Source organism: Falco peregrinus, chromosome 3, assembly GCF_023634155.1.
Source record: "Falco peregrinus isolate bFalPer1 chromosome 3, bFalPer1.pri, whole genome shotgun sequence".
Lineage (NCBI taxonomy): Eukaryota > Metazoa > Chordata > Aves > Falconiformes > Falconidae > Falco > Falco peregrinus.
In genome coordinates, this window is record NC_073723.1 from 4,100,805 (window position 1) to 4,124,519 (window position 23,715).

Sequence of the window (23,715 nt, forward strand, 5' to 3'; positions counted from 1 at the left end):
AAAGACAACTCAAACTTTCTGAGCTATAAATTATAAAAAGCCTTTGATGATACCGGTCTGGGTGCAGCGCAGCAGCCTGGAACTGGAGTGCAATCATTTGAACATTGACTGGGATTTACTAACATTCCTAGACAGGCAATCTGGAAAGGTAATTCTGGCAATTTCCTATAAAAACAATTTTGATCCAGAATGCACCCTCCAAGTTAAGCAGTAGCAGAAGAACTTTGTAGACAAAAAATGACATTTAAATAAGTGAGAAGGTCAAAATCACCGAGTTACTTCACATTTTTGCTTATTTACAGATTCCCAGTTTTATTTCAAGTACATTTACCTGGCTGTGCATTTGATAAAATTTGTTTTGAAGTGACAGTTTTGAAACACAATCTCTACCCTCTGGATCTACAAGCTGTTCCAAATTGACACTCACCTTACAATAAGTTAGTCACTGGTTTAACTGTGCTATAACCAGCGCAAATAACTTTATCAGAGGTCATGGTACTAGACTTAAGCATGTGTTTTGCAGGAGAATACCTTAAATGTTCATCTCTGTCAGATGCTAATCCCTAAAAAAACATAAATAGGATCTTCTTTTTGGAGTGAAATAGTTAGGCTCTTGAAAGACATATAGAATGCTGCATCCTAACAATGTACGGGACACCCGTAAAATACCTAAAATGTGAACTATTATTTTCACATATGAATTCAACGGAGTCAACTTCAATGTTAAGCTTAATCAGGGTTGTTTAAAACTCCAAAATTCCAAATATATAATTGCATTTAAATACCTCTGTCTGAAGTGCTAATTAATTAGGAATCTTTTAATTTCTGAAAGTGGTATGATTAATGACAATGAACACATTCCTAAAGCAAAGAAATATTGAGAAAAAGAGTTAAGATGTTGAGAATGCAGGTGCCCAGAGACTCAAAGAAAAATTAAAAGTACTTCATGTCTTTGTGTTTTAAAGATTCACTTTGTGGATATCACTTGGGATTCTTTTTTCTGTTTTTCTTTCACAATGCGGCCCTGCTTTTGCAAGACACTTAAGCACATGGTCCCGTTCAAGGAAGTGAATAATCTTACAGAAAGTAATAAGGAATTTTTTTGTTTGTTTATTTTCCAATACGTTGGAAAATTCTCAGAGGCTTTTTCTTGCCCACCTTTTAATGACTTTGGTTGTGTCTACTTGTGTTTCTAGTGGAAGCATGGGCTGGGACTCAGCTCCAGTCTGTAATCAACTATAGTTTGGTGTCTGAAGGTGACAAGAGTTTCTAAGCTTTCACTACAGTAAGTGAAAATCTAGTTAATACGTTCAGGACAGTCTGGAGAAGTATTCACCTGAGTAGCTGTAACACTTCAGTTCACTTTAGGATGAATCACTATTCACATCTTATTTTTGGTTAGGGAGTTAATACCCAGAAATGTCTCTTCGTGCCTTCTCAGAGATCTAGAATATCCTACGTGTCTTTTGGGTACTAATGCAACATATCATGGGTCTTGCATAGGTTCTTGGTCATGTCAGCCAGGCTCTCACGGATGCCTTGGGCACCACAGGGTATCTCAGACAGTAGTGGTTGCTTGGGTGGCAGCAATAGATGCAAATTCTAGCCATTTGCGGATAGTAGTAGGAGCTTAGACACATCACTCACATGTATGCGCTTACATATAGAGACTGAAATCCAACGGCTTACCATCTGGAGCTGAATCCCAGCTGAAAGAAATGCACTCCTGTATGTGCCTGTTTGCCTGGTACTGCTCCTCACTGCTCTGACCTTTGGAATCATCAACCAGTTTCTACCAAAACTGACAGTAGTGTCTACATCTTGAAGGCTCTGTCTGCACTCTAAGGGCAAGAAGTGAGTATACACAAGCCCATGAGCATTATTCCTTCCCTTCAAAATACATATTCGGAAGTTTAAATGTGCAAGCGAAATGAACTCAGGGTTTAAGAGTCTAGAAATCTGCCAGATTAGATGAACGTAACATTAGACAACAGCAACATTAGAGCTGTTCTACAACGTAGGCAAAACCAAAGCTCCTGCAAAGTCTGGAGAAATCAGGTAGCTTTAATAAGAGTTTTTATATTCTCCAGAGTGGTTAAGTTTTCACTGAGAACTTTAACTCCATTTGATAGGGGAATTCTGCACAGTAAAAATTTACTTTTGAGTGCCCTATGAGCAAAGCCTATTAAAAAGCAAAGTAGCAAAGCAGTCAGTCACAAGGCAGAAATTAATAGGAAATCAGGAGTTATTGAAATAATTCATAAATCATCACATATTTCCTGATGTTATTATTGATGCATTTGGCATCTGTAGATCCTTTCATTGTCCCTTTCCCTTTCTTTTCCTTGTCTTTTTCTACTGCATTTAACACAGGTCTTCAGTTTGTAAAAAAAATTACATTTTAGTTAAAAATAAATAAATTAGTAAAATTTTAGAAAAAAACCTCTGTGCCTATTTTTATAACTAGGTTAATACAAACCTAATGTAATAAAAGTGGCTCTTTCTTTTCATGCAGTCCTTTGTAAAGAGAATACTGGGCTCTTTATTGTTCCCCAAGTTTACACTTGATGCAGTTCCCCTATTTTCTTTACTGAATTTGTGCAAATGATATTGCTTGCATTTTTGCTTCTATCTGTGAATATTTCTGGACTCCTTTGCTAAATTGCAGCTAATTAATTTTCCTGCTTCCGTTGTTCTTGTTCTCCTTGTAGTTTTGTACTTGGACATATTCTGTGAACACTGGAATCATCTCCATCCTTGTAGCGTTGTCATAGATACACACAAAACCATTTATTGTTGGAGAAATGTAGAGAAATAGTTGCCCAGTGTTCCGCTCTTTCCTGTTTATCTTTTAATTCAGAATGGTTCAGTGGGTCATCAATGGCTCGCTCCCATCTAGCCCATCACCTCTGCTAATGAGGGAACATCTGTGCAACTGGCAGATATGGCCCAAACAAGACAGGACTCATCATATTCCTGCTGAGAGACCAGTCAGAAAGCCAGGGTGTATCTGACCCTTTGAAAGGGCAGAGTGGCATTCACTTCTGTTATAACTGGTCCCTAAACCTGAAGCTACGGAATTTTACCTTTTGTAACCTTTGTATTTTTCATTATCTTCAGAGGATTAGGAGGGCAGGAATTGGAGACCCTGGAGCTCTGCCAATCTCTGTTGGAACTACACTGTCCTGCAGAAAAGACTTCAATGCTCAGTTTTTTCAAAAACAGCAAGAGCTTAGTAGTTACAGCCTGTCTTTTCTGATCTAACTGGAGTTGCCCCCTATCCTAATCTCAGCTGCAAATGCAGGATTTATTTTATCTGATGCCTATTACAGATTTCTTTTGTCTGTTTAGCCTGTATATTGCTTAGGATTAGGGTGAACATATTTTGGAATTGTTGTTGTTATTATTATCATCATTATTATTTGTAGCTATAGAATTCTATACAGTCTCGCCATGGCATAAATTAAGGCCTTAGAAAGTCATGTTAACATTGGCAAAGATCCTTTACACTATTGCACAAATAAGCCTTGTATTATATTTATGGACAAACCTCTAACAAAGCCTATCCCCTCAATTACTGCAACTGGCAATACATCACAGCTGAGTAAGTTCAGCGTAAATGTGAATTAGAGGAGCAAAAAATCCCTTTGCGACTCTGTAGAAAGGATAAAGCCATTACAAAACACTATTATACCTAAGTCCTGTTTCCATTGTATATGACAAGAATTTTAATGTTGACTCCCATTATAGGCCAAGTTTTCACCCTTTATTGCTAAAAGTAATTTACTCTTATTTGAAGAGTATCTACGTAGTGAGAGAAATGTAAAAAGATCTCTGCTTAATGTCAGACTAGTATTTCCTCTCAGATGTGCTTCGAGGCACGGTTTAGTGATGGACTTGGCAGTCCAGGGTTAACAGTTGGATTTGATGATCTTAAAGGTCTTTTCCAACCTACGTGATTCTAGGATTCTGTGAATTTCTAGCCTCCTTGAGGTTAGGCTATTCTTATATTAAAAAAAACAAAACAAAACCAAAACCAACAACAAACCCCAAAACCAAAGAAACCAACTTTTATATGCCCCCAAATTTCAGTACAACATTCCAGTTTTAAGCTTTGTCTAATACAAAGAATGCAGCTTAAAGATGCAGGCAGAGAAGTTTCTCTGAAGTTGCCAGAAACTCAGTACCTATACTAAGGAAACAAGATTGTCATTTGTTTTTAAACTCCAGAAAGACTGCCTTTCATATATATTTTGAATGACTAACTACTGTTTCTCTGTAAGCTGGGATTGACTGGAGTCTTTAGACAAATTGTTTTGCCCAGTTTCTGAGGTGAGTGTCCTGTATCAACTGAATATTATACTCCAGGAAGAGATGCTGTAGAAAAGGTTCTCACTATGAAGCCTCTTTACAGTATCTGTATATAGTTTAGAAAGCTTGTTGCAAATGGATAGAGCTATAGACTTGTGAAATAGAAATAATCATTATAATTAATGTACTGTGCTCTTGCTGCAGCTCTCAGTTCAAAAGCTTATCTCAATTCGGATATTTCTGGATCCCACATTGTCCTCTATATTATTCCCTTACTACTCTGGTAAAGTTATTTGACTGTGACTTCAGGATTGAGACTGAATGCTGTGCTTCATTCTCTCACCAAATACATTTAAAGGGGCAGATCAAAAAAAATTTGATTAAACAAAGCTATTATAAAATAAATAAATGTATTCTGTTTGCTTGTATGTGAACTGTTCCTTAGCCACTTTCAAAACCACTTTGTATAGAGGGTTCAGGAATTTCCCCCCACCTCCTTTTATAGATAGGTGAGCTGAGGTAAAAGTGAAATATATTTCTGAAGTTCTCTGGCAATGACAGTTTGGGAACAGAGTAAAAAGAGGGTCCAGTTTTCAGAGCTTTTAGAGCTCACAGCAATTATTAAACTCAAGAGGAGCTTTTGGACATACTGGACACCTTGAATTTGTGTGCTTTCAGCCCTGCTTACGTGCCTTCGTATGGATGACAGCAGTTGTGCTGTTTAATTCTACTGAACTGAAATTCATGACATTAATGCTTGATTCAACCCCAGCACTTCAACGTACACTTACCACACCTAGCTGCACTCGTATGCTCAGAATTAAGAGGGTGTCTACACTGAGAGTTTTCTACCCAGGACGCACAATTTCACTGCACCTTGTGTATCATCATCCCATCTAATATATTTCCCTGAGAAGGCAATGGGAGATACAGTGATGTTTTCTTCAATCCATGCAAGAGTATAGTCAGTCACCCATGTATATGGAAAAAATGTCTGCTTTTCAATTCCATAACTCACCTGCTCAGGAGGGCTTTTTTGGCAGAAGTTGTTGATCTTCCCCATTGTAAATTCCCCCTCTACAAAAAAAAAAGGGCTTTAAACCAAAGCTGTTAGTGTTCCTTCATGCCAGCTACATTTACCTGGCTCAATTTAATACATTTTTTTCCTGCAGTGCTCTGCCCAAAACCACTCTTCCTTTTGCCATTGATTGCTATGGCAACCAGAGAAACCAGGAAGATGATGTAGATATCTACATTCATGAAGAGGAATACCTCTGTTATCATTTGAGCCAGGTTCTCCCTAACAAAGATGTATGCTTTACTGCTAAGGTGTAAGAGCACAGGATGAACAGCAGAAAATCCCTGTGAATAGGCTGTGATTTGAACTCCACTCCTGGAATTAAAAATCCTTAGGAATTAGAAGATTCCTGTTGCATTTTTCATAGATTGAGTTAGCCAGGCCCCAGCAAGCTTGTTAGCTGAGAGTGAGTGTGAAGCTCATGAGATGGTAAAAGAAGAGGGAGAGGCATCCCTGGAAAGCAGCAGTCTCTTGTCAAAGGGCTGGATGCAGCAGGACAATGGTTACTGACAGTATTCTTAAACATACAAGATTTGGAAGATGCATAGCAAAAGCTGGAAGCAAAAAGTGAAAAAGATCCACTTTTGGTACCAAACGACTAGTCTGTTATGCTTTAATTCTTGAATATCTTCTCACATCTGGTGACTTGCTAATGTATTTCATATTTTCTTCCCTATTAGCTTTTAGATTTCAGACACTAGATACAAAATAACAAGTCCTTTTTTTTTTTTTTTTTCCATTTCAAACTTACTGTATAAAATTAACAACCATTTATCTGCAGGTGAGGACAAAGAAAATATTTCCTAAGAAATTCCCTCCCTAATGAAGGGGGGAAAACTATAAATGATACAATGTGAAAACTTTATTTTTTTAAAAAACCAGCAAAACAACAAAAAATCAAAACTATTTCTTGTGGTCACTTCTGTTTAAAACTTTCAGTAATGATGCCAGGACAAAAGGTACTGCCACAGCGACACAAAGCTAGGAAGCGCTGTCAATACAGAGGAAGATTCAGAAAGGAAAAGATGACCTTGTAGATGACAATATCTGAAGTGAAAAAATGAAATAGTATGAAATATAAGGTTGTGCTATTAGGGACTAATAAGAACTTCTGGTAGTAGCTGGGAGCTTAACATACAGATAAGATGACAAGGATCTAGATGTACTTGCTAATCACAGGGTGACTATGAGTCATCAGTGTAACACAGCCATGAAACAGGCTAATGGGATCCAAGGATGGTTGAGAAAAAGCAGTGCAGCTGGAGATGGAAAATCATTATATTTATTAAGCAACTCGGGTAAAACCTTCACAGCAACAGTGGATACAGTTCAGAAAAGACTATCTCAAAATGAAATAAAGACAAACCTTCTGGATAATTAAAGAAGTAAAAAACGTATTTAAAAAAAAAAAAAAAAGAAAGAAAAAAGAAAAAGGGCAGAAGAGATTTGCAGCCACACAACATCCAAGCTTTGTTTGCGTGTACATTGGGCTGGGGCAGGAATCGCTGACAAGGAAGAAAAACTATGCTGTGATAAAGGCTGGCCTAGGTAGTAGACCATAACCTTCCCTCAGAATAAAAATGATGAGAATTTCTGGCTATTTGAGTACTGAGGTCCTGAAGCAAATTTGCAATAGGAGGGAAGGGGTAAAAATCCTTTGTGATGTATTAATCCTCTGTTAAATGTAATAAGGTATTTGATTACCATTGAATTCTCTGATTGTTAAGCAGTCATATACATTTAAGCTAGGTTGTATCCATTTACAGAAAGGACAGATGAATTGTATGAAAGAGCCTGTAACTGGCCCGAGAAATACTTTGAAGTACTATAGTTACACAAACTGCTTGTGTGAAGCTGAACTGAGTATTTCCACACTACAGGCGAGAATTCAGTGCAGATGCAAACATACAAATCTGCACCTACATTAGGAATGAAGGCAGTGCAGCAGACAACAATGGTAGGTTGAAGTGCTTGGTGGCTGAGGTTCCCTATGTCTCTCAGGCAGGGGATTTAAGGAATTACTTTGTCTTACGTATGGTCTGATTAGCTGGATCAAACATACCGCTGCATGTATGGGGTCAAAGCTTGGCGTAAGAAACTGTCCCTCTGGTATCTTCTTCCTTTCTTCCAGGCCACTGTCAGAAACACTGCAGTTTTCACACCCATCTGCACATAGAGGATGTTAACTTATCTGGAGACAATGGTGAGATCAAAACCAAAATCAAACCAAGAAAGAAAAGCCTGATTTTCTGGACCAAATGACTGTTTTGGACACAGCAGAAGTCAGTGCTAGTGGACTTTTTATTGTATTTGCAAGCCACAGGCTTCATTATCAGGAGAGAGAGGAAGGACATGCCAATTTTTCAAGGTTTCTATGTCTTTGAACATGAGACAGAGCACTTCTTAAGAGCCTCCTTCAGTCAAAATTAGGCGTCTCCTGGGGAAATGAGAAGCAAGTCAGTCAGATGAGCTACTCCTCATTTAACGTTTATATTTTCCTTGATGGTTGCTGAGGCAAGGTAAGATCTGGAGTTACTGGGGAGGGGGATTCTATCCTGATGGCTTATTGACTCTTGTCTGGTCCGTTTGATGAGAGCAAGAGTCTGTTCAGGCTGGTTCCAGCCACATGCAAACAAACTCCGTGACTCTGCCTCACACTGCCTGGGACCTAGGTACCCACAGCTGCTCTGCACCATTCCAGCTCCCCTAGTCTCTGTCCCAGCGGGTACAGAAATCACAGCTATTTGAGTGATTACGAGTGAAAATAGCATGAAGACTGGAAATAGTAGATAAAGATATATAGATACAGATACACTCCTAGGTACAGTATAAGTAGTATAACAGTATATAAGTGATATATCACAACAAAGTTGGACATTTCAGAGTGCCATCATGATGAGACCTCATATAGAGAAGGATGATCTTAGAGTGGTGTGGTTATGCCATAAAAAAAGACAGAATCACAAAGAAATACAGTTTGTCCAAGGTCCCACATCTAGTGAGGGGCTGAACTAAGAACACAGCCTGTGTCCTGCAGCTCCTGTACTGGGTAAGTGATTCCCCACACCCCCTTATTTTTTTTTCTTCTTTCTTTTGACTTTTAATCATAGGAAGGAAGGAAGATTTAAATCTACATTTAAGATTTTCAGAAGGAAGAAAGGTCTTTTGAATAAACATAGTTTAACTGCAATTTTCTTCCTTAGCTCTGAAGGCTCATGCTGAAGACTCACATTTCCACTCTTTCTTTCATAGTGTATATTAAATGTAGGAAATCAGTCTGCAATGTATTATTGGTTTAGGAGAATCCATGTACAATTACTTTTTAAAAATTACAACATACTTCAAACTGTAATAACTGTGTCTCTTTATAGAAATAGAGGTTATAATCTAGCCATTAAAATTCCATAACCAACTGCTTCCAGCTATTCACATGCGTGAAACACTGCACAGCTTCCATTTTTTTTTTTAAATGTGCCATTTTCAGGCTCCTGCAGAGAGTAATTTCCTTGGAAAGTGACTTCATCTAAATAATATTTAAGTATGCCACAAAGAATATCAACAAAGACAAATTGTCCCATGTCTCAACATAATCAAATGTTCATTTATTAAACTGAGGAAAATCTGATGAACGTGGAATGAACTGAAGTTCTCTCAAAAGAAACTAGAAGACAGAAGTAAGGAAAAGCTTTGAAATGGCACAAGTTTTAATATATAGATGCAGGGCTGATTTGCATTGCTTCAGGCATACAAAATTATTCGTAAGAATAGAATTGAACAACAGGCTGTTGTGAACACAGGATGATTCATAGCACTTATGGTTATGTAGGGGATAACCAATAAGAAGATTACTGCACGGTACTTCTAATATATTTAGAGAACTGACCTGACATGTGGTGTACAGGGAGGCTGTGACTCCAGTTTTTGTGGTATATAGGATCCTAATCCTCTCTGGGTGTTTTCCAGACACCGTGTTATATTATTTTATATATGTAACACTATATTACATCATTCTCAAAGAGGATGTGGGTACTGTACATCATTAAAAAGATGAACCTGAAGAGTTTATAATTGAAATACATTTAAATTCTTGGTACTTTGCACAGAAAAGGTGGCAAACTTCCTCTCTCTTTTGGTACACTTGAGAACACTGCTATTACTGCTACTTTTTTCTGAACTAAGAACACCGTAGGAAAAGAAATTCATAGGCAAATGAGTTATCAGATGTATGGACAAGATTAATTTGAAACAAACTGTGGGCTTTATATAAAGTTCCCACAGAACAGCAATAGGATTCCTGTTTGACCTTGGAACGGCTGTTTCAGAGCTAGAACAGCCAACCTAGCTGCTGTGTTAATGACACTCATTTTCTCCTGCACTTTATTTCAAACTGTGATCTGTGAATGACTGATGCCCATAAAACAATAGAAGGTAACCCATGAAGTGACTGCAGGAATATATTTAAGATAAAAATAAAAATAAAGTATATTCCGCCCCCACCAAGCACATGAATTCAATCAAAATGACAGGAAATTTAAGAAAGGGAAAGATGCAATCTTTCAGCAATTACGCACAGTTTCTTTCTTTCTTTCTTTTTTTTTTTTTTTTTTTTTTAATTCTTTATTGAATGCCACTGTGGTAACAACCTTATAAGACTATTCATGGCTTTTAAAAAATACACAAGTTCATTTCATCAGTTATTCAGCCATCAAGATTAGGGATGTACTTGTAACTGGGCTGGGTTCACCAAGACAGAACCACTGTGTAAGGCCAGGTATTCCACTATCCCAAATTTACTCCACTGTCCCTACATCTGAAAGGAGCCCTGCAGGTTGCAGAGAGCTCAGTTTCTGTAGGGACTCTGCATTGCAAATTCTCATCTCTCTGGAAGAAAACAGCTCTCTACAACATCTGTTTTGAGGCATTACTTTGCAAAAATTGTATTAATATTTTAGATTCTTGAGAAAAAAAAGTGAAGTTTAATCTCCTTCTGCATCTCATTTTAATGACAACATGTTGCGGGGGGGGGGGGGGGGGGGGTTGGGTTGGAAGGGGGGGGGGGGGGAAATCCCATGACTGACCGTGAATAATTTGAGATATTATTTGTGATGTTATCTCCCCTAAATATGTGTTTCTTTTATACCTCCACCTTATGCAAATCCACTTTGCCACAGATGCACTCATGTAACATTCATCTGGAATATGTGATGTAAGTGGAATTGTTACCTTACATTGCACCAGAATTTATTCTCCCCAAATTAGACCTGCTTCAAGGATTATCTTGTACAGGGCAAACAGGTATCTGCAAGTGTTACACGTTCACCAATGCAATTTCTAAAACAGGCCATCTATTAACCTTCTGTTTATTATTCTAGAGAAGAATAATATTCCTTCATTTATTAAAAACCAAACAGACAAATAAACAAACCACAGAAATTGAGCATAGCAACCCTTTGTATACCTGTTTTGATATTGTCATTAGCAGTTCTTTCCCAGATTAAGATACACATAGGCTGCTTTCTAGTATATCTTGTAGCAAAATTTATTATTGATCTTTGCTGCAAGGTTTGAAAGATAGGATAATCTTGTGGTAAAGGTATTGGATTAAATTTTGGCATATGTAAAATTCATTTCTAGTTCTGGCAAAGGGTGCTTGTATAACCTGCAAAAAGTCACTTAATTCCCCTATCCTGCTTGTCAAACATTTTAAGGTATTCAGCTGCTACTGTTTTCAGTGACAGTTCAGCAGTCATATACATTTAAGGTTTTCTATGTAAATTAATTTACTTTATCATGAGGTTTAGAAAACTTTTTCTAGACGTGAATGTCTAAATGAGAACCTGGAGGACAGAGACTGTCTTAGATTATGTATTTGCACTAATGCTACTGTAATGGGGTTTCTAGCTGAAAGAGACTTCCACGGATGCATTTGTAAGAATGATAAATACCAATAATTTAAGGAATTTAATGAAACTATCCGTTTCAATGAGATATTGCCATGTTAAAGAGAAAAAGTTAAGTAGGGGAAACATTTGCAAATCAGGACATTAAATGCAATGTTGAGTTTTCCATAATGTAATATCGTGTAACAAGACTGTGATGGAAAGTTGCTATGAAAAAGTATTCATTTAAAGCACTAACCAGTTTAGCAGGGGCAAACATGTTCATCAATACCAGACTGTTAATAAAGTATTAACAGAGTTTTTGTATTTTAGTTCTGAAGAAAAGAGCACATTATCTGACTTCTTCAGAAACATTAAGGATCAAGAGAAGACCTGTACTGAGATACACTACCAAGAAGGGAAAACAGATGCAGATATGAGCCGGCTGTGAATTATATCCAGCATGTGAAACTGCTAATTCTGTATTGAATTGCCATCAGTGAAGAAGTATCATTTATACCAAACCTTCAAGTAAACTAGATTTTAAGCAGTTCACATAGAGTGTTATTTAAGGATGGTCTTGTGTTGCAAAAGGAGTGGTTTGGGTCAGGTCACTTAAAGAATCACCATCAAAGAGTTTGAGTGAAATGGGTTTAATACGAATTTGTGGAAACGCGACTGCACAAGATTCGATGGCAAGGTTCACTCTACTACTTATTACATGAAGTAAATGCATGGCAATAAATCAAGTTGAAATCGATTCAGGATACAGTTGGAAGTAGTTTATAAAGATCAAAGGCATAAAAGGGTAAAGGAGATTTTCCCATTGAGTTACCAGGTTTAGAGTGGACTCTCTTGCTTTCTAAACTCTCACAGATTTTAGGTGCAGCTAGATCCAATCTTAGTCTCAGACTTGGTCAACGATTTATATCTAATGGAGAGATATAGCAAGTGGGGTAAAGAATAAGGAGACCCTTCTGCTAAGTCATGAGGTTCAGAATAGACCGTCTTGCCTTCTAAAGTCTCACAGAGTTTCGGTGCGGCTGGATCTATTCCTACTCTTAGACTTCTACAATGGATTCGATCTAGGGAAATATAAAGAGTAAGGGGAATTCTACCGTTGAGTCACAAGGTTCAGAATAGACTCCCTTGCTTTCTAAAGTCTCATAGAGTTTAGGTGCGGCTAGGTCCAGTCTTAGTCTCAGACTTGGACAATGGTTTGTATCTAAAGGGGAGAGAGAGAGAGTTTGTTCACAGTTCAAGATTATCTATAGGATTTTAGCAGCAAAGCAATTCAATAAAATTTGATTTAGATCACAAAAATTACAAAATTGATCTAAATACTTAAAGCTTGCTATGAATATTACAACAAAGGTATAGTTGCTAAAAGTTCCCCTAAGTTCAGTGAAATACATCTAATGCCTTTGCATTTCTCAGCGGGTGAAGGGTTGAGCCTTGAGGAGCAGGGGTATGGGCCCAGGCCCTGTCGTTGACTTTCCACGGTGGTCTCCTTAGTACCACAAATTTGGTGGTTTGGAAGCTCTGAGTGGCGTCTCCCTCAGAGGGAGATTCTGATTGCAGCCTGCTGTGGTCCGGGAGAGCTCAGAAGGGTCTCCCTTCAGGACCACTGTTTATAAGGCTGTGAGGTGATTGGCTTTAGTCATCAGTAAATTTCCATCGTGGTCACAACCCAGGTTGGCAATTTTGCAAAAATCCAAGAACAATGGCATTGTTCCACTTGGATTGCTACTTGGGCTGCAACCTGGGCAGGAACTTGCTGGGGATGTCAGGGAAGAACTGATTGTCTCCATTCTTGTTCCCAGCTTTGATCAGTCAATGGGAGTTCCAGTACAGACAGGGCCATTCTCTGCCTTAGCCGGGTAAGTTACTGGTACAATCAAGGGGTGCTTAAACGCCCAACTCATTACTTAAGGCACCGAGGCCTCATCAGCAGCTCCCGCAGTTGTAGAACAGCCCAGAGAAGGGGGAGCAGTGCACCAGCACATCTTGAAAGCTGATGCTTTATAAGTCTAAAGTTTAGGGTATTGGTCCGGTCTCAACTGTAATGAACATTACCCAGGGCCAAACAGTCAGCTATGACTATTGCACTGCCACTTGTTGAGTCATTCAGTGGCTTTTGAAGTGGTAGACATGCATATTTTAATCCTGACCCAGACAGTGCCTTTTTATATAGCCTTACAATGTTACGGTGGGATCCTACAAAAAACCAGAGGTTCCCCTATTCAGTCTGTCTTTTAAAAATATCTGTGCCCAAAAATGATTATTCTGGACCAAATGCTGGAAAAGTGCATCTTAGTTGTAGGGGCCCTTTCTGAGAAAGGCTTTGTTCGCTGTCTGGGTGCCAGGCTGCAGAGTGATTGTGCCTTAAAATGTAGTGAGGAAGCAATTAGCACTCGATCTGGCTCTCTGAGCTCACCTGCAAATCAGTTCTGTGCCCACCTGTCTGCAATGAGGGGCTGCCCAGAGCCTCCCACAGCTTAAGTGTGGGGGAAGAAGAGAGCTCCTCAGATGAGCATGGGGGGAGTAAACAGCCTGGTGGAGTGTGACCTGGCTGCAGAGGTGCTTTGCTGCGTGTAGGCGCGTTCCAGAGCAGAGCCTGGGTGGGTAAGTGATTGTATATAACCAGCACCTATGGGTGCAATGGGGGAGCTCACTTGGGGTCTGTGCCTTCATATGCCACGATAGTTTGTAAATCTGTCTAAAGTCTGTGATTGAAACAAGTTAGGATATTTTTGTCTTCTGCACTGACAAACTTACACAAAAGATTCTGTTTTGGTTTTGAGTTTGTTTGTATGTTTTGAGAGCTAAATCTTTAGGAAACAATCTGAAAGATAAAAAGAGTCAAATCTGCCAGGACAATTACAGTCAAGTTTCAAATGCTGTTCTCTATTTTAATCCAAGTAATTTAGTGTAGACTGAAATAAATATGTAAGAGAAATGTAAGCAAATAAGCTATTCATCTCTTGTTCAGGAAGAATAAATATGATAGGCTTTAGCCTTGGGGGTTTGGATTTTAAAAAAAACAACCCTCCAGCAGAAGGGAAAGTAAAGGAAAAATCAATTATTTATTGCCCAACTTAGTACATTTCCCGGAATGATAGAATCATAGAATGGTTTGAGTTGGAAGGGACCTTAAAGATCATCTAGTCCCAACCCCCTGCCATAGACAGGACACCTTCTACCAGACCAGGTTGCTCAAGGGCCCGTCCAACCTGGCCTTGAACATTTCCAGGGATGGGGCATCCACAGCTTCTCTGGACAACTTGTTCCAGTGCCTCACCACCCTCACAGTGAAGAATTTCTCCCTAATATGTAATCTAAATCTACATTCTTTCAGTTTAATGCCATTACTCTCTTGTCCTATCACTACATGCCATTGCAAGAAGTTCCTCCCCAGCTGTTTTGTTGCCCCCCTTCAGGTACCAGCAGGTGCTCTAAGGTCTCCCTGGAGCCTTCTCTTCTCCAGGCTGAACAACACCAGCTCTCAGCCTGTTGTTGTAGCAGAGCTGCTTCAGCCCTCTGGTCATCTTTGTGGCCCTCCTCTGGACCTGCTCCAACAGTTCTTTACAACAGTATGATTTTTCAGACTTTTATACCTCTACTTTTTAAATTAAATGGATTTTGATCAAATGTAGCACTCAGGAAATGTGAGATTAATGCATTTGACAGAAGCAGAGAACAGAGTAAATAGGCATTATACAGGTTTCATGAGAAATCTCCACTAGTGTACTTGAATGTGGTCTTTCAACTTTTATTATCACCTTGAGCTCCTCAAACTGCCAGCTATGCAATTTTTATTTATTATTTTTTTTTAACTATCTTGCGAGGACTATGAATGAGGCCACCACAGCACTGGGAGGTGAAAGTTTAGGCTGAGTTCACATAAGCATTTTCATTTTTGGCTGGTTTACCAAGCCCACAGTTCAAAGAGCCCTATATCAAGTTTGAAAAAGTATTCTGGAAAATATAAAAGTAAAAGCAAATGTATATCCTTCTTAAAAAAAAAATATATATATATATTTTGAGAGCGATACTTACCTACAGTTTATGGAGATTTCAGTCTAAACAGCAGAACACCATTAGGAAGATTCTTTTGGTATGGAAGTACATTTAGTATTGTTAAAATTGGTATTATTACTTCCAGCCTCAAACAATATTAACTCACAGTCTTCAGTTAGAAAAATCTGTAACATTTATAACTGTAAATATATTTTTATTAAACAACACTTATTTATTATATATAAAATTTAATTTAAAAATATAAATATAAAATAACTTTTAAAAAATTATTCGATGTAGTTCTACCTTACCTGCACCTTCACTTACATCTGTGCCTGTAGAAAGTTACAGATCTTGAAAGATCACTTGCTTTATTTGTCCACCTTCTGGTTTGAATGAAAAAGCAGCTGAAACACCCTGGGGCTCTGCCCCTCAGTGTTGATGGTTCAGCAGACTCCGTGCTCTCATCTGAGACAGGACCTCAAAAAGACTGTTACTTCTGGGAATTAGGATTAAAGCCAATCAGAAGCTTTCCAGAAAAATGTTATGTTGTAAAATGACTCCTATCGAAACAAAATCTTTTTATAGAAATTTAGCCAGGTCTTCTTACAAGCTTTTCTTAAGACCATGCCAATAAAGATTTGGGAGTGAAGCTGCTTCCTAAATAACCTGATGATACAAGCAATTTCCTAGGTGATGGGTGACCCATGTTCAAACCTTCATTTGTTTTGACTTGAAGCTGAAAACAAGTGTCACTCTTTCATGACACTGAAATGTTGTTTTCCAACCAGCTCTAGCGCTATCTTTTTGATAAGAAGAGACACGTTCGCTAAAGAGCGTGGCAAGTTTGTATAGCTTTTTGAAAGTAGAAATGCTAACTTATGACTCTGAGTGCATTTATCTGTGACTCTGTTTACTTTTTCACACAGTAAAAAAGAGCTTATCCAGTGAGAGACATGTCAGAACAAGTGCCAGGACAAAACCCCCCTGTTATGATTTCGGGTCTCACCTTGACTCATAGACCAGCTTTGGATCTGAGACTGTAAATCAATGTTTTAGCTCCTGCTTTATAAGAATTTGCCTGTTAGTTTCTATTGAAGGGATTTTTTTTCTTCAGTTTTTTATGAACCTCTTATTACGTTATTTTTATATGATATTAAAGAGCTGTTTTGCGTTTTGGAGGTGGCAAGAGATCAAAGGTGCAATTTAAGGTTCCTTTTCTTCTTTTATTTTATTTATCACTTTTTCAAGCATTCCGTATTGTAATTGCACAAAATGTATTTACTGTAAAACTCCTTCACCTACAGGTGGGTAAGTATCTTGAAGATACTGAGAGGAAAGAGGACAAACAGTTACAAGTACTTACCTGCACAACTAGTAAAACAGTTTTAATATATAAATTACTAGCTACAACCTTTGTTCTTTTAACAAGTCACTTAGCTTTTAAAAAGAGGGATCATTGGACTACATGAAGTACACCACCTATAGGAATGTTAATTTGTGACTGCAGCTGCGTATAAAGTGGTGAATAACTTTGCTGTTATCTCTTTTGTTTCCTTTCTTACATAGCTGTTTTTCCCTGGAGTTTTGCAGATTTTTAAAGCTACAGATCTTCTAGTATGATCTCATGTTTACACTAGACAGTTAAATATCACCTATTAATATCTGCATTCATCCAAAAGATGTGAATACCTTCCAGAAAAGCATTCAACCTTGATTTTTACTGTAGTAGCATCTACTGCTTCCCTTTATAGTTTATCCAGTACTTAATCACCCCCACTGTTGGACAAGTATGATGTGAACATATTCATTGAGGGGTCTGGTAAGACTGAGATCAGATAAATCCAAAAGGAATTCCAATGAGGTGTTTTTTAGAGCTTGAAACCCCTGCTCTGTCCTACCCCCCTCCCCCTGCTTCATGCAGGCTTCACAGCTAGTAATTTTGACTTTCATCTGTGTTCTTTTTACATGTCTTTATTTTTTTCTTGCATGTTATGGGCACCAAGATAGAATTTAAACATTTTTTTCTCAAATGTACAGAAGACATTAAGAAAAGCTTCTTTTGCTTACAGTGTTACTTTGAACGTTGTCATCTGCCATACTCTTTGTCTTTTGAAGTGCAGTATTTGTATGAATGCATAATTTACACTGCATAATTTGCGAATAAAAATGCTATCCTTAAATGTGTCAGCTAGGTAAGAGATGTCAGATTTCAGACCATCTTCATGTGCTGCTTTTGTGAATAAATAATTCACATCGAGTAAAAAAATACATATTTTTACTCATTTCCTAAATAACTAAAATACTTTGTGTAATCTACCTACAGTCTGATTTATTTTTTTATTTGAGGAGAGATTTTTTTGATCCATATTAATTCACCATCCCAAAAGCAAGACCTTTATTCAGAGTGAGTTATTCGCTCACATGCAGTGAACAGATGAGCTTGGGCAAATGGCTGGCTCTTCCTTTGCATTCTTTTTGGCCCTGTTCTACCTAACCATTAACTATATTTTTACTGTGCTCATTCAGAGAAGATCCAAATATGAACCAGGTTCTCTAACTACAAGAAACTGTGGAAGTGCAGAACAAGAACAGAAGCCCTATCCTAGCAAGTTTAGTAACCAGCTACTCCATCATAGAGCTACAAACAGAACGGCCAGTGAAGATGTCAGGGTGAACCATATTGATGGTATCTACAAGGATGACTATTACTTATCAATTAGTAAGGACAGAAAAGAAACATTCATTTAAATACCTAACTTCCCTAAATCTCTGATACTTAGAAACCTTTGCATTTTGATTTGGTAGATGTTTAGTGTGTATATACAGTGCTGTTACATATGAGTCTGGTAGGTTAATCAAGATAAACCCATAGACAGATGACACAGTACTTACCTAGCTCCAGACTCCCTCACATAATTAAAAGTAGGTACACAAACACTGATGCGGACAGACTAAAGTGTCTCTAGTTGATCTTCAAACTGTCCGTTAGCACAGAAAGTTGTCTGAGGTAACACACATTCAAAAAAACCAAACCCAAAACAAGAAAGCACAGCATAAGTCCTGGTTGCAACAGTGCGATGGCCATAGCTGTATGTTCGTGCAGTGCAATTAATGGGAGGGAAATGCTTTTGTATAGACTGTGTGAACTTCTTTCCCTCTGCAACTTTCCATTTTTTGCTTTTTATTGTTGTCTCAGTTTTCTCCTTCTGTTGAAAGTTAAATCCTTTTTGCCTCCTAACACATATTATTATTTTGCACTGAAGGTTGCAAAAGTGTACTGATTCCAGCTGAACACTGTTCAGAATGCTTGTGAGATGCGGTGTTGATCTATAGATAACCCAGATTATTACTGTTCTCCTGAATCTTTTACAAGGTTTATCCTGCAGAAGATATCCCTGAATGTGTTAAGACCAGTCCCAGCTATATATTTCACTCGGGCAGAGTTTTCTAATACAATTTAAACTTGAGATAATTATTAAGCATTAAAATTTAAAAGACTCACTTTTGGAATTTATTAAAAAGAACAAGTGTAAGATTGGAGCATCTACTGAATGAAATGTGTTACCACAGCACTGAAATCATAAACTTCTCCATAACCTGAATTAGCCTTTTTTTAAAACAGATTTTTTTCCCCTCTTCCCTTACCCTCCTCTTACCCATTCCATTCCACAACTTCATTGATGTCATGATGAGAAACCTTCTTGTAATTACCAGCCTAAATATATTCATAGCCAGTTAATTCCCATTTGTTCTTGTGCCAACATTGTCCTTAAACTTAAATAGTGCTGCTGCTTCTCCTGTGTTTACCCCTATGATGTATTTATAGACAGTGATGGTATTTCTTCTCAGCCCTTGTTTGACTAGACTAAAGAATCTATGCTCTCCTAGGCTCTTCTTGTAATGAGACTCTACCCCCATGAATAAGGGCTGCAGAGTCTGGGCTTAATTGAACATGCAAAGCAAGCAATAACTCCCATCCTATGGAACACAGGTTGTTTAGAGCCCTGCCTGTGAGTGTCTTGTTGGCTGAGCTCTTCCACCTGCTTTAAAGTAAATGACTGCTTCAGCTCCACAAGCAGCTCAAATGTTTAGATTTAATTTCTTTGCCTGAAAATGATGCAAAGGAGCACGTTACTAAACAGTCACTTTCAGCACAGCCAATCTCCCAAATGCAAATGACTTATAGAAATAAGCAATTTATGTAGAAAAAAAAGAGTGTCTGTAGAAACCTTGTCAGGACCCTGAGGGTTGACCCTTCCCTGCCTCCTTGTACCCTGGGAGCAGCCAGCCCTAGCTGCTCCCTTGGCAGAGGCACCAGTGTTTTCACTATGGCTTTATGTGGCATGGAGTGAAGAGAAATCCATGAGTATTTAGCAATTCAGCCCTAAAATCTGTCTGCACTCAGATCATAATAAGGAATAATCTGGTTTATAGTTTAGTGCTTAAAAAACACTGCTAAGAAGTCAAAGAACTAAAACTATTATTCTTCTGTCTGTACCCTGGTCTACCCCTAAACAGAAAAAGGAACTTCTGTTTGAAATCTATCACTTGAGTTGGGGACAGTTTTCAGAAGTTCTGTTCAGTTGGTTTTCTATACTTTTTTGCTATTCACTAGCAAAGCCTTATGGATAATAGGTTTCAAGGGCTAGTCTATTATCGGCTCTTACTAAATGCAGTTGAACTGCAGGTGTGAATTCCTTGGAAGAAGAGAAAGTCAGGTTAAGTAAGGAACTAACTAACAGTTGGTACAAGGTTTAAACCCGCAGAATGAAGATTGGGTTTCAATCAGCATCAATAACGTCTTCATGCATTGTTTACATTCATAGCTTCTGGAATTATGTACTTAATACACATAACGAATAGAAATAGTTACAGGGACAGAAACAGAATTCTTTCTCCTCCTAGCCAAGAACTCAAGCTGCTGATGACACTGACATTGCCTTTTGCATGAGCTCTATTAACAGAGTGAATCTACACAGCACCTTATGGTCAGCAGCTGCTTTGACTTCATTAACTCCAGGGACAGTGATGTAGGAAAGTGCAAGGTATCCACTGAAGCTCAACTAAATTCCCTCAGGTGGAGCATAATACCCATTAACACTTCCTAACTGTTGCAAGCATTGGAATATATTGGAGAAAGCAGGCAGCAGCCCCGTTAGCTGCCTGAGTGGTCCTTGCTCATGCAACAGACTGTCCTGGGGAGACAGCGCTGTGCTGTGACTTGCAGGGATACAGGGCAGGAAATCAGACCTGTGGGATTCTTTTTTTTGTGTGTGTGTGTGTGTGTGTTCTAGGTGTTGACTAACCAGCTTAAGAGAATTTTTTTGAATCGTGCTTTGGAGGCATCTAAGCATTAACTTTTCAAGCAGTCCAGGCTCCCATGTTCAGACAACGTGTCACCCTCCTCAGGCAGCATACTGCGTTTTCATACACTATAGCATAAGCATGTGGAGTACCTAGTCTGGATATTATTCCATGTGTTTAATTCTTTTGTAGATCTAGTCTTAAAAAGCAGTTTTCCTTGAACTTACTCTAAAAAGCAAGGGAAAATGTAAGGTAAGACTTCAATTAAGAGGAAAAGAGAAGGGCGAATTTTCATTAAACGGCATTGTGTCTTGAATAAACATCTAATGATAAAGAATCACAGAGCAAGGAAAGAAAATAAAACAAACATCAAAACTATGTCTCATTATAGGGTATCTGACACAGTTTCAGATACTGGACTGTAAAACATGGAGGTTTTTTTCAATCAGAATAAAGTGTGCAATTACCTTGGCTCAAGATCAGGGAAAGAAAAACTAATAATGGTATCAAGGTTTTGGAGAAAATAATAATAATAAAAAAATAATGAACAGTTGCAAAAATCTCTACTCTAGAGGGAGCCAGGTACTGGCCATCAGATAGGTCTGTTTTATTGGTCCATTACAAAGAGCCAGCTCTGGAAAGGCATAATGAGAAAAAAGATCCTTCCAAGGTAACTGCTGTGCAGTAAGGGTACAGAAATTATTTGCTTAGGAAAGAGGTTGCCATGTGTACTGGCTGTTACCTTAGAAGAACTGGTTTCTGTGAAATTTCAGGAAATTATGCATATATGGAAAGAATGCAGAACAGGGGAGAGAAACAGATTTTGCAGAGAGAATGGGGGGGGGGTAGGGGGAAAGGTTGTTGTCAGTTAAGGGTACAGGTAAAGAAACAACTGTAAAAGAAGAGGTTTTGTAGATAAAGAAATCTGTGGACACTGGTAACTTCTGCTTCCTCTTCTGAGTGGGTCTGAGCTGCCTTCCAGTAGCTTTGTGTCATTAGTAGAGTAGAAGCAAGAATGGACCGATGGAGCAAGGTGTTTGATTTAAGTTAGATAACTGCACTTTACATACTGAGAGAGAAAAAAAAAATCACTGTAAAATAACACCTATTTCAAGTTGATGATATATCTGTATCTTCAATGAATTAGTACAGCCTTAAAAAAAATTAACAGAATTAATAACTAATATCTAGAAACAAAGCAGTCCCATCTTGAACAACTTCTTCTGGCAGATGAAAGACCAGAAGCCACTGAACAGCTGGGTGGGTGTTGCTTCTGCTATAAAATATGTGCTAAATGACATTATTAATGGAGTTGACATGAAATGACCGAGTACTGTGCAAGCCTATGATTTCCCCTTCAGTATTTTACTTTAAATTGATTTTTTTAAAATATCCTGATTTTGGTATTAGTTTTCACACATGTTTCAAAGAACCCAGTTGGCAGGATGATTTGTAGTCCATGCATAAAACCTGTAGACAGGAGTGGAGGTAACTTTCAGCCCTGCACAATGAACCTTTGTTGTTGAGACACCGTGTCCATGGCAAGGAACATGGTCCACTTCTGGGATGCTGCTTTGGTGGTGTTTCAGACATTTCTGTCTATGTTTTTCATCACAGTAGCACCAAGGAGCTCTTGTAGAGATCATATACAAGCATATACCAGGAGTCAATTCCCTCACTGAGGAATTTAGCTTTCCATTGAATCTTTAAAGAAACTGCCAGTTAAAAAGATATGATTGAAGTAATGCCTGTACCTCCCTTTAGAAAATCATTTGAAAGAAGAAAAACACATACGCAATGTAGATTCCAAAGTACACTTTCACTTATAAAAACTTAAGTAAGTTAAAACACCAGTAAGCTGATTAAAATATTTAAGTATTAGAGAAGTCATTGGCTCCAGTCTGTGTCTGTGACACAATAATTGTTCAATTTAATCTACATTTTAAATCTTTAACTGAATCAAGTTTTATACTTTTGAAAGCTACTTGAATTATATTGTGCCTTCTTGTGACATTTGCAATTGAAAAGGAGGTGTGTAAGTATGGGCTGTATTGTAAGATATTTTATAGCTAGCTACTTTATATTGTTTTAAATGATGGCTCTTGGAGGAGGCTGTCAGGTGCTTGGCAAACACACTGTGCCTTTTTGGCTGAGTTCCTGCTCCCGTTTCACTGGGGACAAAATACCTTTGAGTTTATTTTTTGTAAGCGACCAGCTAAGTGTAAGAGAAGCTGAGCTGAAAAATCTGGGTGTACACGCGAACAGGATTTCACTTGATACTGATCTTTACTTATTTGACATCTTCTTCAAGACGGAATATAAAAGCAGAGCTTATGAGCGCATCGCTATTTTTATAGCTTAGCTACAAGAGACACTGGTTTGCCCTTTGGGACACAACCTCTATTTCTAGAGCCAGAGGTCCCAAGTTCTATTATTGATGCCACTTGCATTCATTTGGCTGGAAATTGAAATAATTTTTTTTAAAAAAAACCACACCAAAAACAAACAGATGAGCAAAATTTGACTTTTAAAGCCTTGCGATGGCCTTCAATGGGGCAGGAAGAGACCAATTATCACAGCATTTTGCAAGACTCCTCCCATCTCCTTTCTGAAATGGCAGTCAAAAGACCCAGATGCCAGGCTGAAAATACTCTCCCTTCATCATTTTCTTTTTGTGTATGTTCTTCTTGCAGCTGTGCTGGCACCATTAAATATACCTCACAGCTATTCATGATGTTACAGCCTGATCCTGCGCACACGGAAGTCTTTTCATTAATTTCTGTGGCTTTGGATCAGGCCTGGGGACTGTGCCTCTGCCTTTTTTTGACTGTTATGCCTTCTGTTCTCAGATAACACTTTTGTACTAATTTTATTAAGTTTAAACAATGGCTATATGTTCACACAGAAATACAGGAACACCTTTACCTTGTACTCTTCTGGGCTTTCATGTTGAAAAATCCCCGAGTCCTCCACAAGTAAGCAATTACCTAGTCCTCACTGCATTACGTTACAGCTCCTTCTGTCTCTGTATGACTACAGAGTGTAAATTGAATAAACAAATAAGCTATAAGAAAAAAGTTTGCGCTGGAATGATGCTGCAAAAAGTCTTCTTTATGGTTT